The sequence below is a fragment of the Chionomys nivalis genome, chromosome 11, assembly GCF_950005125.1.
Source record: "Chionomys nivalis chromosome 11, mChiNiv1.1, whole genome shotgun sequence".
In the NCBI taxonomy this organism is placed as follows: Eukaryota; Metazoa; Chordata; class Mammalia; order Rodentia; family Cricetidae; genus Chionomys; species Chionomys nivalis.
Window position 1 is genome coordinate 30780053 of NC_080096.1, and position 13311 is coordinate 30793363.

The window sequence follows — 13311 nt, forward strand, 5'->3', positions numbered from 1 at the left end:
ACACAATCATATTGTGTCTCTGTAATGAGTTTTCCAATTCCTAGGCCTTTACTTCTTTTCTGGTCTTGGGACAGTAACTAAGATTTCAAATGCAATGTTCAATATAAATGGGGGTTACCAGACATCTTATAATAAAGATTTTTCAATATTTCAAATTATCACCATTGACAGGATGCTTATTTTAGGTACCCATTATCAGATTAAGATTCCTTGGTTCAGACAAAATCATGAATAATATTGAATTTCATCAAACCTTTTTATGTCTACTGAGATGATTGTATTTTTCTACTATATTCTATTACTAGAGGAAATTACCTTAATTTGTTTTCAAGTGTTAAACTTCTCCTGAATTCCTAAAACTTACCCCATTGGTTATGATTTTCTGGACGTTTATATACTGATGAATTCATTAGGTTATATTTTAAGATTTGTAAATATAGGCCCATAAAAATTTGATCTTCAATTTTCTGAAAACAGGTTGTGTGTGTATGCAGTGTGTGTGCAGTGTGTGTGCACTGTGTGTGCACTGTGTGTACAGTATGTATGCAGTGTGTATGTACAGTGTGTATGAGGTATGTGTATAGTGTGTGCAGTATGTGTGCAGTATGTGTAATATGTTGTGCATTGTGTGTGTGCAGTTATGTGTGTGTGAAGTGTATGTATAGTGTGTGTGTGCAGTATGTGTGTGCAGGTACCTAAAGAGTACAGAAGAGCACAGAGATGGACCCCTGGAGCTGTGAGATGCCTGGTGTAGAACTGAACTCAGGTCCTCTGGAAGAGCAGCAAGCACTGTCAACCACTGAGCCACTTCACTGACCCTTTTCAGCTTCCTTTTACTGTAATGTTCCTGCAAGGTTTTGGAGTGGGGTTTGTTTGTTGTTTGATTGATTGATTGATTGATTGATTGATTGATTGATTGATAGAATGGGCAGTGAAATGCTCTCCGTGCTTTTCCTCTCTGGAAGAGTACTGAAGACTGCTGTCAGTCTTTCGTTCCAATGCCTAGATGACTTCATCCGGAGACCACCTGCAGTCTGTCTTCATATTTGTCTATCTTTATGTTTGCTGGGAAGATCTTTAACAATGGAATCAATTCTTTAATATTGATGTTCATTCTTTCTATTTCTTCATGTGTTGGTTTTGGCATAACAGATTTTTTCAAAAAATTATTTCACTCTATCTAAATTGTCAATTGTCAAATGTATCAGCCCTAAACTCATCTTGTAATTAAGGGTGCATCTTCTATAAGTCCAACCAGTTTCTTTAGAGCCATTCATTGGATAATAAATCTCCTATAAAATTATATAATTATCTCAGTCATTCAATAAATGCATTGGCTCAAACTACAATCCAAGCAATATTCCAGTGGTACGGCATTGAATAAGATGGTGTTCTTGCTTCATGGAGCTGTCTGTTAGTAAGGAGAACCAACAAAGCAGTATGAAGTGCTCTGAAGGATGAAGCAGGGCAGGCTAAAGTGTGGAAGAGGAAAGGGAGGCTGAACAGAGGATAGTTAGAGAAGGCCACTTTGAGAAAGTCTAATCTGGTTGGAGGCTTGAGTGACATAAATCACAAAAAGACAGAAGGAGGAAGCACACAGTCCCCCAGGCAGAGACAGATTCACATTCTAAGAAAAGCAAAGGTGGTGGCAGTGTGACAGTAGCAAAGCAGAGAGATAGAAAACAAGACAACTTGGAATTCAGGCAAGGTCAGATTGTATGGGGTCTTATAACTACATTAGCAATTTAGGTCATCCCAAGCATATTAGGAGAACAATGACTGTTGTTTTTAAGAAAACAAGCACATTCGTTTTGAGCAGAAAAATAACATGACCAGATACATGTTTTTAAATGGTACTTTAACATAAATGTAAAATCAGCTGTTTGAGGACATGTAGAGGTCAGTTACAGAGCTATATCAATAGTCCAAGCCAGTGTCGGTGCTGTTTGGGCTGTGCTGAGAATGGTAAAGAGAAGGGGTCAGATACAGGATTGGCTATCATCTAAATGTGGAGGAACAGGAGAGCAAAGAATCAAGGCTGACTCTTAGGTCAGGGTCCTGAACAGCTGGGTAGATGATGGTGGTGTTTATGAGCTTAAGATCTTGTGCCAAAAAGAAGCAGGACTCAGATAGTGGGGGTTTGGTAGAAAACATGCTACATTTCAGATCATCCTAGACATCCTACTGGGAATCTTACTGGGCAGCCTGATTGATGGGTCTGAATATCAGAAGAATAATGAACATTTGAGATGCAAACTTAAAAGCCATGTTCAAGGAGGTAGTCCACTGCATAGACTCGGTACATTCACTTAGAACGAAGATGATATCCAAGATGCAAGTCTTGGGATGGCTCAATTTTAGAAGCTGGTTAGAAATGCAGAGCAAAGCCTGGGGGAGCATCTAAAAAGACAGAATGCCCATGCCCAATATTTCTGTCTATTCTTGGGTCACTTTTGGTTCTTTATTTCTAAATGACATGAAAGAAAAACCAGATGTGACCCAAATGATGTCATCTGGATGCAGTTTCTTCTGTGTGGTGTGTTCTTTTCCCATCATCCAAATGACAATGGTGGATCCTTCAGCCCGGAGAACAATGGTTCCTGCTGGGCAGTAAAACCCACAGACACCCAGCAGAATCCTGAGCCAACACCACCTGGGTTTAGTTACCTTACTTGAGGATACAACGTTCAAAACCAGGCAGGCATTTATATTCACAACACTACTGTTCTTTCCCAGATTTTTCCCAGATATCTGCTCATATTTATTCTTTCTAAAACTATTCTATTTTTAAATCTGTGCATATGTATATGACTGTGTGGGGGTTGTGCACATGAGTGCAGTGCCTGTGGAGAGTAATTGAGGGTGTAAGATCCCCTGGAGCTGGAGTTATAGACAGCTGTAAGATTCACCCCTAATATGAGTACTGGGAGCCAAACATGGGTTCTCTGCAAGAGCAGTATGCACTCCTAACCATGGAGCCATCTCTCCTGACCCTCATATTTGTCCTTAAAGATTCTACTAATCTGTCTCCTCTAACTCTGGCCATACTGCCTGGATCCCTAACCCCTTACTCTCCTACAAACCATGCTCACTCCGTGTACCTCACCTGGAATGCTTCCTTCCTCTTTCTCTTCTCCTTCCTCTTTCTCTTCTTTGCACAAAGCTACCCTCCTTGAACATCCACATCAAGTCTTTTCCCTGACAGGTTTCAAATGGCGTTTAAATGTGACCCTGCGGTTTGTGTGTGTACGCTACACAAAAAGCATCTTCAAGCCATCCAGTACTGTTTCTTATTTGTCACCATCTCCTGGGTAAACCAGAAATCCCTTTGTGATGGATCCTAAACCTCTCCCCAGCTATTTTTTACTCACTTTCAAGTCTACAGAGTTTAGGTAGTAAAGTATAAAATTTCTTTTTTTTCACTTCAGTATTCATCTGCATCAACACTAATCCACATATTTAAAAACCCTTAGCATCTATCTGGAATCTCTCGGTAAGGTTGTCTTCGTGCAGTGCTGGGAAATGTTCCCAACTTTCTTGAAGTGTCTTCTCTGCACGTAGATTTCTATCTTGTCAGCTATTTCAGCTGTAGATATCAGTCCACTGTGGTGTAGGCTTCATGTATGGAAAATGCTAATGCTATTCCCTTATTGTGACTAGAGTGGCAATAAACATGGATGAGTAGGCATCCTACGGTAGGACAGAGTCCTTTGGGTGTATCTCCAAGAATGGTGTAGCTAGGTCACATGCTAGTTCTATTTTCAGATTTCTTTTTAAAGAGTCTCTATACCAGTTTCCACAGTGGCTACATCATTTACACAAGAGGTTCTTCCTAATGCTGTGACCTTGACCATAAAATTATTTTCATTCGACTTCATAACTGTAATTTTGCTACTGTTATGAATCATAATAGAAATATCTGTGTTTTCCAGTTGTCTTAGATGACCCCTGTGAAAGAGTCATTTGACAACCCCCCAGGGGTTGGGACCCACATGCTGATAACCACTGACTTACACTTTCATGGATAGTGAATAATGGTTCCCCTTTCTCCCACATCCTCATCAATGTTGTTGTCACATTTGCTGGTGACAGCCATTCTAACTAGGGTGAGAAGGAATCTCAAAGTTGTATTAATTCACATGTATCTGACACCTATGGATGTTCAACATTTTAAGAAATATTTCTTGACCATTCGTATTTCCTCTTCAGAAAACTCTTTTCGATACATTGGCCCATTTACTGATTCCAAGCCACTGTCAACTGCTCCTCACTTGCTGAAGACATTAGTAAGCTGCTCAAAACGTAAGTCCAAGTTCTTCTTTCTCTATGTATCCATAAGACATAAAGAACCTGTGAAGCTATTCGTTCTTATCAGTTGTTTTTTATCTCAATATGTATGGGATTTTTGTATGTCTTATTACTTCTGATTATATAGTTCAATAACCTCAGAAAGTTAAAAAAAAAAGACAGGAAGAAAGAAAAGATACCTTCCTTTAGAGGACACTGATCATTCATTCTTCTGGGTATCTAGGCTTCTATCCAGTTGGACAAGTTAAAATCACCTTGAAGCCTGTGGAAAAGCTGCCCAGTGACCCCAGGGCACCTTCCTGTCTCTCCTTTGCTCTGCTCATTACCAAGGCAATCTTCTCATCTGTCCCTAGGGAATGGGGTGACATGGTTTTAGCTCCTGGTTCACCTTTGTCCTCAGGAGTTCCACTCAAACACAGCTGGTGTCCGAGTGATTCTCTTCTCTTAGGCAAGCCATGTCCTTTAACTGCTGAGTTCATTGTCCTTCAAGACTGGCGAAACCAAAGTCTGTATGCAGATCCACAATGGTTCTGAGGCAAAAGTAGCTTGAGTTGTGCTCATGAGCACTCAACTCCCCAGGTCACGCTCTACCACAGGCTTCGGTCTGGTTGTTCTTCTTCATCTTCCCAACTTGCTGGCACATTAATCAAAACCTTTTTTCTTTTTATTTTAATGGTGCATGAAACATTTTAATGTTTCCATTGCAATTTTGATTCAAACAGCCTATAAGTTTGTTTTCTTCACTGCTACTGAAGAAACTGTTCTCCCACCCAGTCATGGCATTAGGATGAGGTTCCTCCTGGCATGTGAATGCCTACGACACTTCCAGATGAGCTGCTTCAGAGTCCAAAGGCTCTCCTCTTCCCTTCTACACAAACACAGTGCTCCCTACAAACATGGCGGCTTGTCTGTCACTCATTCTGCAGTCTCTCTTTTGTTCTCTGATCCTAATTATACCCAAGAGTGTTTCTTCCTCAAGCTGTATGCACCTTAGTTCTCAGTGTTGCAAAGGATAAAGCTTTTATGTCAGTTGTACTTCCTACCTCAACAAATACAACTTTCCTGGTACTTCCTAAGACCAAGAGCTGCTGAGGTCGGGCACCACCTCTGCCGTCTGCACACTCCAACCCTCTGACAGACAGACCTCTGGCCCTAGCTGAGAGAGTGCATAACTTCCGTCAGGGTGGCCCTGCTCAGACACTTTGAGAGTCCTGGCAGGTAGCATAAATAGGTGACAAGGTGGAGACCTCGCTGTGCCCAGCGACAGCAGCTGCTAGGCAGTTCTGGAAAGGATTGCAGTCCTGGTGCCTGAGAAAGGCCAAGGCTCCCACTTTCACACTCTACGCGATGACAACTAATGCAATTTTGTAATTAAGAAAAACTCTATCAACTATATAAAACACATCTGCTGACCAAACCCGGCTCAGGGCTACCCCTGTGCAACTTCTGCTTTATATAGTCAGCTCTAAAATAGGACGTAGGCAATTTGCCACACTCAAAAGCAATGTTTCCCAGGGGCCTCAGTGTGAAGACTTCATTATTTCAGTAAACATAACTCTCAGTCCCCCTCCACGGCACTTGCCTCCATCTCCCCACCAACCTGTCAGTCTCCCACCAACTTGAGCTGTGGGGGTGAGAAGGGCTGTGTGGAAATCACCTGGGATTTATAGTCAAAGCATCTGTTAAGGTCCAGTGCTATGCCCTGAGCCTTCTTAAACCTTCCTCGGTTTGCCCATCTATAAAATGGGAATCCTGATTCCTACCTAGAAAACATCTAAAGGTTAGAGTCAATGTAAGTAATGAAGTCAGCATGTGACCCTGGCACAGACCAGACACTAGAAACTAAGCAAACAAGCCACCTTGCCCCAGACATGAAGAGCTAAGAACCACACTACACAGAGTGTTCATGGCAAGCTAACACCACACGACCTTCTGTGGAATGAGGAGAGGGTAACTGCATTCAGTAAACAAAGTAAGAACAGAAAACACAGCTTTGCAGGGACCCAGGTCTCCATGCCAATATAACTGCTCATGAACTTGGTCTGGGAGGTCAAGGTCTGTAGAAACCCATACTAATTAAAATTCATAGACATTAATTAAATGATTATTCAAGAACTCTCTCAACTCTTGAAGCCATTTTTACGTGTAGATTACAACACCACGCTGGGTCAAGTAAAGGCATGCCACGGCCCTGATGGCCTAAACCAATGGCTCTTCAGGTTAGGGAGACGCTGCTGAGAAAAGCAAGCTGGAATGCAAAGTAAACTGCAGAGCTGGCTGTCGTTGCATGGGGTGGGCTACTGAGGCTGCAGGAGGAGGCCTTCCTCTGCTGCAGATGCAAGGATAGAGTGACTGCCACAAAGGGCCTCTCAGACTATGAAGTGCCTGCCTCTCCAGCTTATGTTTCTATAGAGGAGCTGCTCCATGCAAAGCCATCGGAAGGGAGCCAGAGGCTGTCCTGAACACTCAGCGCTCTCCACCCATGCATGCCCAGAGTGAAACAGGAAGGAGACCATACCTAAGCTGTCTCCAGAAACACAAGCCTCTGTGGCTAGATCCTTACGTGGGATTCTGCCAGGAGAGCATTCCAGGTAAGCTTCTCTAGCCAGAGGGTTCAAAAGAAATGAACTGTCTCTGACAGCTTGTGCTCACTCTCCAAGAAGAGCTAAGCTCTACCCCACAGCCCCATGCCTGATTTACCTAGCCTATCCCTGTTACAGTCAGGCCCTCGTGGCTCCTCTAACTGTGGCATGTCCCCTCATTGGCTTTCCTCTAGGGAGACTGAAGAATCTAAAACTACTATCTCCTTGACTGCCCAAGCAGAGGACTAGAAGCTTTTTACTCTCTATCCACATTTAAGAAAAGGGGGAGGGGGACAAAATAGTCTAGGGATGTAGCCCAATGGAAGAGCTTGTCTAGTATGTGCAAGACCTGTGGTTTGATCCCCAAGACCAGGAAAGCGAGAGGGGACATTCAGACATGGTATGAAGATCACAATTAGTAAGTGACAATCACTAAAGATGGACAGTATATAGACAGGATTTACACTATGTTCTCAATTTTTATCTATGTTTAACATTTTGTATAATTAAAAATGGATGTGAAGGGGAAGTGGGGAGAGGACAAATCAACCTGAAAACAAACTAATGCTGCTGGCTGTCTTCTCTGGACAATCCAGAAAGTACATGGGCCTTCAGGTCCACAGCCTTCCACAAGGCCATGCACTGCCACAGGAGAGGCTGTATCTTCCAAGCACCACACTCAATGTCTTCAACAAGACAAGCTTTGAAAACTCGTCTAGAACTTTAAAAGCTCGTTCTGATGGGACCCAGCAGCTCTTCCCAGCATATAAACCCAAATGCCTCCACAAATCATCCCCCCAGCCTCTTGCCGCTGCAAGGGCCTCCACTTCCTGTTCCAAACTACCGAGTTGAGCAATCAAGCTATTGAGAGAGCTCCCCCGTGGCAGCTCGCTTAGCTGGGTCTCCTTCTGGATTTCAGATGTGACACTCCAAAGAGGGAAAGGAACACTTTGTTTTCTTCCCCTTCCTCTTCCCTTAACCTCAGCTTGCTCCTGATGAGAATCTGCATAATCACATATTGTGATGCTCTCCACCTTTAAGACTATGACATGTTGGGCTGCATGGTTCTTCGTGGTGGGGAAAACATGGTGCTGTGTGTCCTAGAATGTTCAGCAGCATCTCTGGTCTCTACCCACTAACTGCCAGGAAGCATATAGACCATTCCTAGCTGTAACAGCCAACCATGTCTCTGGATATTACCAAATGGGGAAGGGGGAGGGACAAAATCAGAAGTTGTGGACAAACACCAGTCTAACAGATTGAAAAAGCAAGACCGAAGTTTTTGAGCAAAGAGAGAGAGGGGCAGAAGGGGGGGACATAAAGGGAGATTTGTACTGTTTATTCCCCCATAATTAGACAATATATTTCAACGTATGAATTTATAAATATGAAGACTTAAGAAACGTTGCATTCTAAGCCAGAAATATGTAAAGCACCAAGAGAAAAGTGAACTCAGCATTCCCAACCGTATCCTCTGTCTTTGCGGTTTCCTGTGAAAATCTCATTTGCTTCCCCCACATTATCCTGTTTTCCAGTCAGTGTGGTCATCCAAACATCTCACCCAGCCTCGTGGAGCACCACACAATCTGAGTTTCAGCTGGAAAGACAAGCTCCCCGGCGGCTTTCCCAGCACAGCCCATGACGCACACTGGCTCTCCAGCACAGGTTTAAGAGGGTCGCTGGAGGACAGAGTCCCCACAAGAACATTCTCCAACCAAATCAGGAAAAAAAAATGCCAATGTGTTCTAATGGTTCCACTTCAAAACAGTCATATCTCTACTCCTTCTCTGGGCAATAACACCAAAATAATAATAATAATAATAATAATAATAATAATAGCCTTTTACACCCCGACTCTTCACGCCTACTTCCTCCATCATTAAATGGGGTAGTGAGACCGTTGCTCTGGTTCAGGGCCTACTCTCTGCCACCTCCACACTTCAGAGGCTAGAATAACCAGTATTGGCTTAGCCAAGAAGTACAACAGCCAGCCAGCATCAGAGACAGCAGCCCCCACGGGGGATACCAAGGTTTCTTCACTACACAGAGGGAGTTTCCCACTCAAGCTAAGTGGTACCCTCCCTTCACGTGAAGAAAGAAACCTATCTTCTGTAGAGGCTTTTCATTAGCCTCACCCCAACACATAGCTTTGGGGATATACATGCAGAATGGCTTCTTGAACTTGTCAACTCCATCAGTGGATCTGGCAAGCCTCTGTCCTCTCGTATTCCTGATGTTACTGGCAGGCTGTTGCTGTGTGCATGGCTTGTCATCTGGGGTCTATTTCTTCCTAGATCCACCCTATGCCACTGCCTGTCTCACCCTAGATTACCACATCCTGGGTCTAGCCTTGGCTTCCTAATGTCTCCCTGGCTTAGCATCTCTCCTCTAATCCCCTTTTCATTTACACTGACAACAGAGTGTCTTTCAAGAGCACAAACCACAATTTCCCATCCCTCAAACTAGAACAGGCAGGCAGACAGACAGAGATAGAGACATCAGACTATCTCTCTCTACCACTCTTTTGTGGCACTGGAAACTTAGCTTGGCTCCTCGTGCACATCAGGCAAGCATTCTATCACTAAGCTACATTCCCAGCCCTGGCCAGGAGCCCCAGAATCCACATGTCTGCACCCCAGTGGTCATGCCACACATCCTTGTTTTACGTTGAGTGCTGGGCATCTGAACTCAGGTCTTCATGTTTGCACACCAAGTACTTTACCCACTAAGTCATCTCCCCAGCCCCCTAAACGACTTTTAACATATCCTCCCAACCTATATACCATGATTCTGGGAACCCACTGGTCTGCAGTTTAGGTCCTGGCATTATCTGTAAATGATGCCAATGCCAAGGGTTCCTCACAGATGCCTCTTACACAGTACCACATCTGCTATCCCAAATCTATAGAATTAACTCTCTTCTGGCTGTACTGCTCTTTGAGTTATTATTATTATAAAAGTAACAACGTGGGCCAGTGTGATGGCTCTAAGGCAGTTGCACTGAGCCTCATGACCTATGTTCAATGCCTAGGACCCATGTGGTGAAAGGTGAGAATCTTGTGCTCGCTCTCTTCTACACACACACACAAAATTAGTAAATAAATATAATTTTAAAAATTAAGAATGCTTTACAAAGTGAAGCCTCTCTTCCACTGTACAGCCTTCCAGTTCTTGTTCCTTATCCACATACATATTAACCATTTGTACTGGATCTTCTGCTCGCTTAAGAAAGAGGACATTCAGGTCTATGTGTACTAACTCATGGCTCCAGCTCCCAGGATTAAGGATAGCTGACTTATCTGCTTCCTTGACTGCTATCCCATGGGCGAAGCGATGGAAGGGAGGAAGATGATATTTTGTCTCAAAATCACAGAATTTTGGTGGCAACATGGAGAAAGTCATAAGAACTCCTACCCCGGTGCTGATGCGATGCTGTGAAGTACCCACTTCCTCCCTGTGGTGCAGAATGTGACACTGTGTGAACAGCGACGAGAAATCATACCTGTGGAAAGAGGAGTCTGGAGAGGCACGACCACACACTGGTTAGCCTTGGACTCTGAACTCAGGCTACCAGAGTTAGAATCTGTGATTTCATTGTCCCACCTGAATTTAAGCAACGGGCCTCAGTCTCCTTGTCTGAAATGTGGGTTACCAGTTGAACCTTCTCAGTAGGGAAATCATGGGGTTGACATAAAACCCCATAAAGCGCTCAGACCACCACAGGTTATGTTTTAATAATAAAATATGCTATCAACATCAATGGGGCTTTAATAGACCCATTATAATATATGTTTATATAATATAATAAATGTTTTTAAAAATCTTCGTTTTGATATAAGTCAGAAAAACAAAGCCAAATGATATCAGCTCAGAGTCTTGCCCAAAAAGGTATCAGTATGGAACATGGAACTCATATGATTTCTATCAAAAAGTAAATCGTTTCATAGTGGCTGACACCATTTCTACTGGGACAAACAATCTCAGAAAGACCTCAGAGATCAAAACCACTGTAACACCTACTGCACCAAATATTAAAAAGAAAAATAACTTATGCCCCCTAGCAGTAATTATCTAAGTAACGTGGGTTGCAAATCTGTTAGGGAGATTTTTTTGCTGTGACAATATTTCTAGTAAATTGCTGCTTCTAACACAGTCCTGGTGTTGCAAGGCTGGCATACTAATAGAAAGGTTATTATAGAAACACTATTAAAATGAATTAGGTATTATTAAAGATTCGGCACTACAACAGCACCTGATTACAAAGGATTTCAAGGTCCACTGCTTAATGGGCAGATGAAAGTGTTAATTAAGCCTTTTTGAGAGGCTGTCCCTAGGCGGGTCGGTAAGAGTACAGGTAACAAGAGGTCTTCAGGCTGAAAGGGGAATCAGTCGTGCCTACCGTGTGGATACAACCCTCCTGGGAGGGCAACGAGGGAGGAGGAAGAGGAGAGGTTTTCTGCTCAGGATGGTAACCTGGTAGCAGACACGGGGGCCAAACTTACTTGAACCTGTTTTTTGGTAGACTGCTTCCTCAGCGTCCATTTCCTCCTCTGCTTATGTTTAGAAAACTGGAGAGCCTTCCTTAGACCTTAGAGCCTCCATACATAGGGACAGCGTTGCACGGAGTACCTAAGCCCTCTGGAGCAACCAGAAGACTCCGGGGCTGTCCTTGGCCAAAAACCTCTCTTACCGCCAGTACTCTAAGCGGATTTTAAGGAGTTGCTAAAGGCATTGACCATTCATATCAGGGTCTATCTTGCTTTTCCCACCTTGTTAATTAACTAATCAGGCCTGGCAAGGCACCTCACAAACATGAGGTGTTAGGAAAAAGCGAAGTAAATTCCCCCACCGCGTCTAAATGTCAACGCTAAAACACGAGGAGGGGGCAGAGCACTGAGACCCGGGCTAACGCGGAGACCCGCGCCCCGCAGCAGCCTCGGACCCCGCGCGGCTCTCAGCAGGACTTCTGGACCCGAGCCACGCGGGCCACCCAGGCCACGGCCGCGCTGCTGCCCAAGGCGCATCCCCGCGGCTCAGCCGCCCGCTCCCCGTGGCGCTCGGATGTCAACAAACTTTCCCCGCCCGGGGCTGCGCGGGGTCTCCAAGAACTGCCCGCCAGCGCAACGAGGGGACAGGTGTGAGAGTAAAGCCCCCACCCCGCATCCCCGCAAGCGTGCGGACAGTCAGGGTCCGAGGGGCGTCGTGGGGGGAGGGGAAGCCGTGGACCCGCCCCCTGGGCGGCGCGGCGCTGACACGGCCCGCGGACGCGGACAGCGGTCCCCAGAGACGCGACGGCGCTGCAGCGCGGCGGCCTTACCTGTGCTGGGCTGAGGCGGCTCCGGAGGCCCGGCGTGCGAGCAGTAGCGGCGGCGGGCGCCGACTGACAGCCCCAGGACCCGCCTCCAGCCCGCAACCACGCCCCCTCCACGGCCACGCCCCCCAGTTCGCGACCGGGGTCAAGCTCGGTCCACAGCGCGCCGAGGGCGGGGGCGCTCGCTTTCGATTGGCCTGGAGGACGACAGCCCCGCCCACTCCCCGCCTCCTCGCTGGGGGTTGGGATGCCGCGCTTGCGCGGAAGCTCAGAGGGCAGAGCAATAGCCAGTGCTGGCGGTCTTGGAGCTGAATGCAGCTTGCTTCTCATCTTCCTCTGCTGGGTTGGTTTTGAGCCCTGGACTACTGGAGAAGCAGTGAAGGAGTCTGTGTGAAGAGACCATCCCTGACTAGAGGAGACCCTAAACCAGTCAGGCAAGGGGCCCAGCTCCACACTTCGGATCCGCTCCTTGGTCAGCAAGTGTCCCGGGAAAGCCAGATTAGCGTGAGTGATAGGATCCTGCCAATCAGAGTGAGAAACGCTGAAGGAAATAGCCTCGCTCGCTCCCAGCACCTCCCCGGCTCCCTAGTTCAGTGTGTAAACAAGATCATGTGACACCCTACAAAAATCAATAGATACCCAGCAATTCTCTCCTAGGTAGATGTTCAAGAGAATGTCTACACAAAACACTTAGATGCAGATGTTCCCAGCAGCACGTTAACAAGAAAAGGGGTTAACAGGAAAAGAACTGTGGGTTGATAGGTGATCCTTAAGCAAATTTTGGTTTGTTCATGCAATGGACCAGTGTTTGATAATAAAAAGGATGAACCTTAAACGCATACCAGTCACAAAAGACTCCACTGGGTATGGTTCTGTTTGTGTGGAACGTCCAGAAGAGGCAAATCTATCAAGATATGAAACGGACTAGAGTTTTCCAGGGACACAGAAGGGGAGATTGAGAAAGGACTACTAAATGCATAGAGTTTTTCTCATTATGGTTTGGAACCTAAGCACGCCCTGTATTGAAGGCTTGGTCCCCAGCTGCTGGTGCTATTGGAAAGAGATGCAACCTTCAGTATCTGGGCGTTACAGAAGGAAGTAAGGCCTCTG

General features: G+C 45.3%; 1 protein-coding gene across 1 annotated transcript in view; it reads right to left on the bottom strand.

The window, feature by feature from the left end:
* Nucleotides 1-12284, bottom strand: part of Hivep3 (HIVEP zinc finger 3) — a 403273-nt gene extending 390989 nt beyond the window's left edge. The window contains exon 1 of the mRNA XM_057783680.1: nt 12208-12284. The gene's annotated coding sequence lies outside the window, so the exon portion shown is untranslated. The remainder of the gene's footprint in view (nt 1-12207) is intronic.
* Between the last annotated feature and the right edge of the window lie 1027 nt (nt 12285-13311).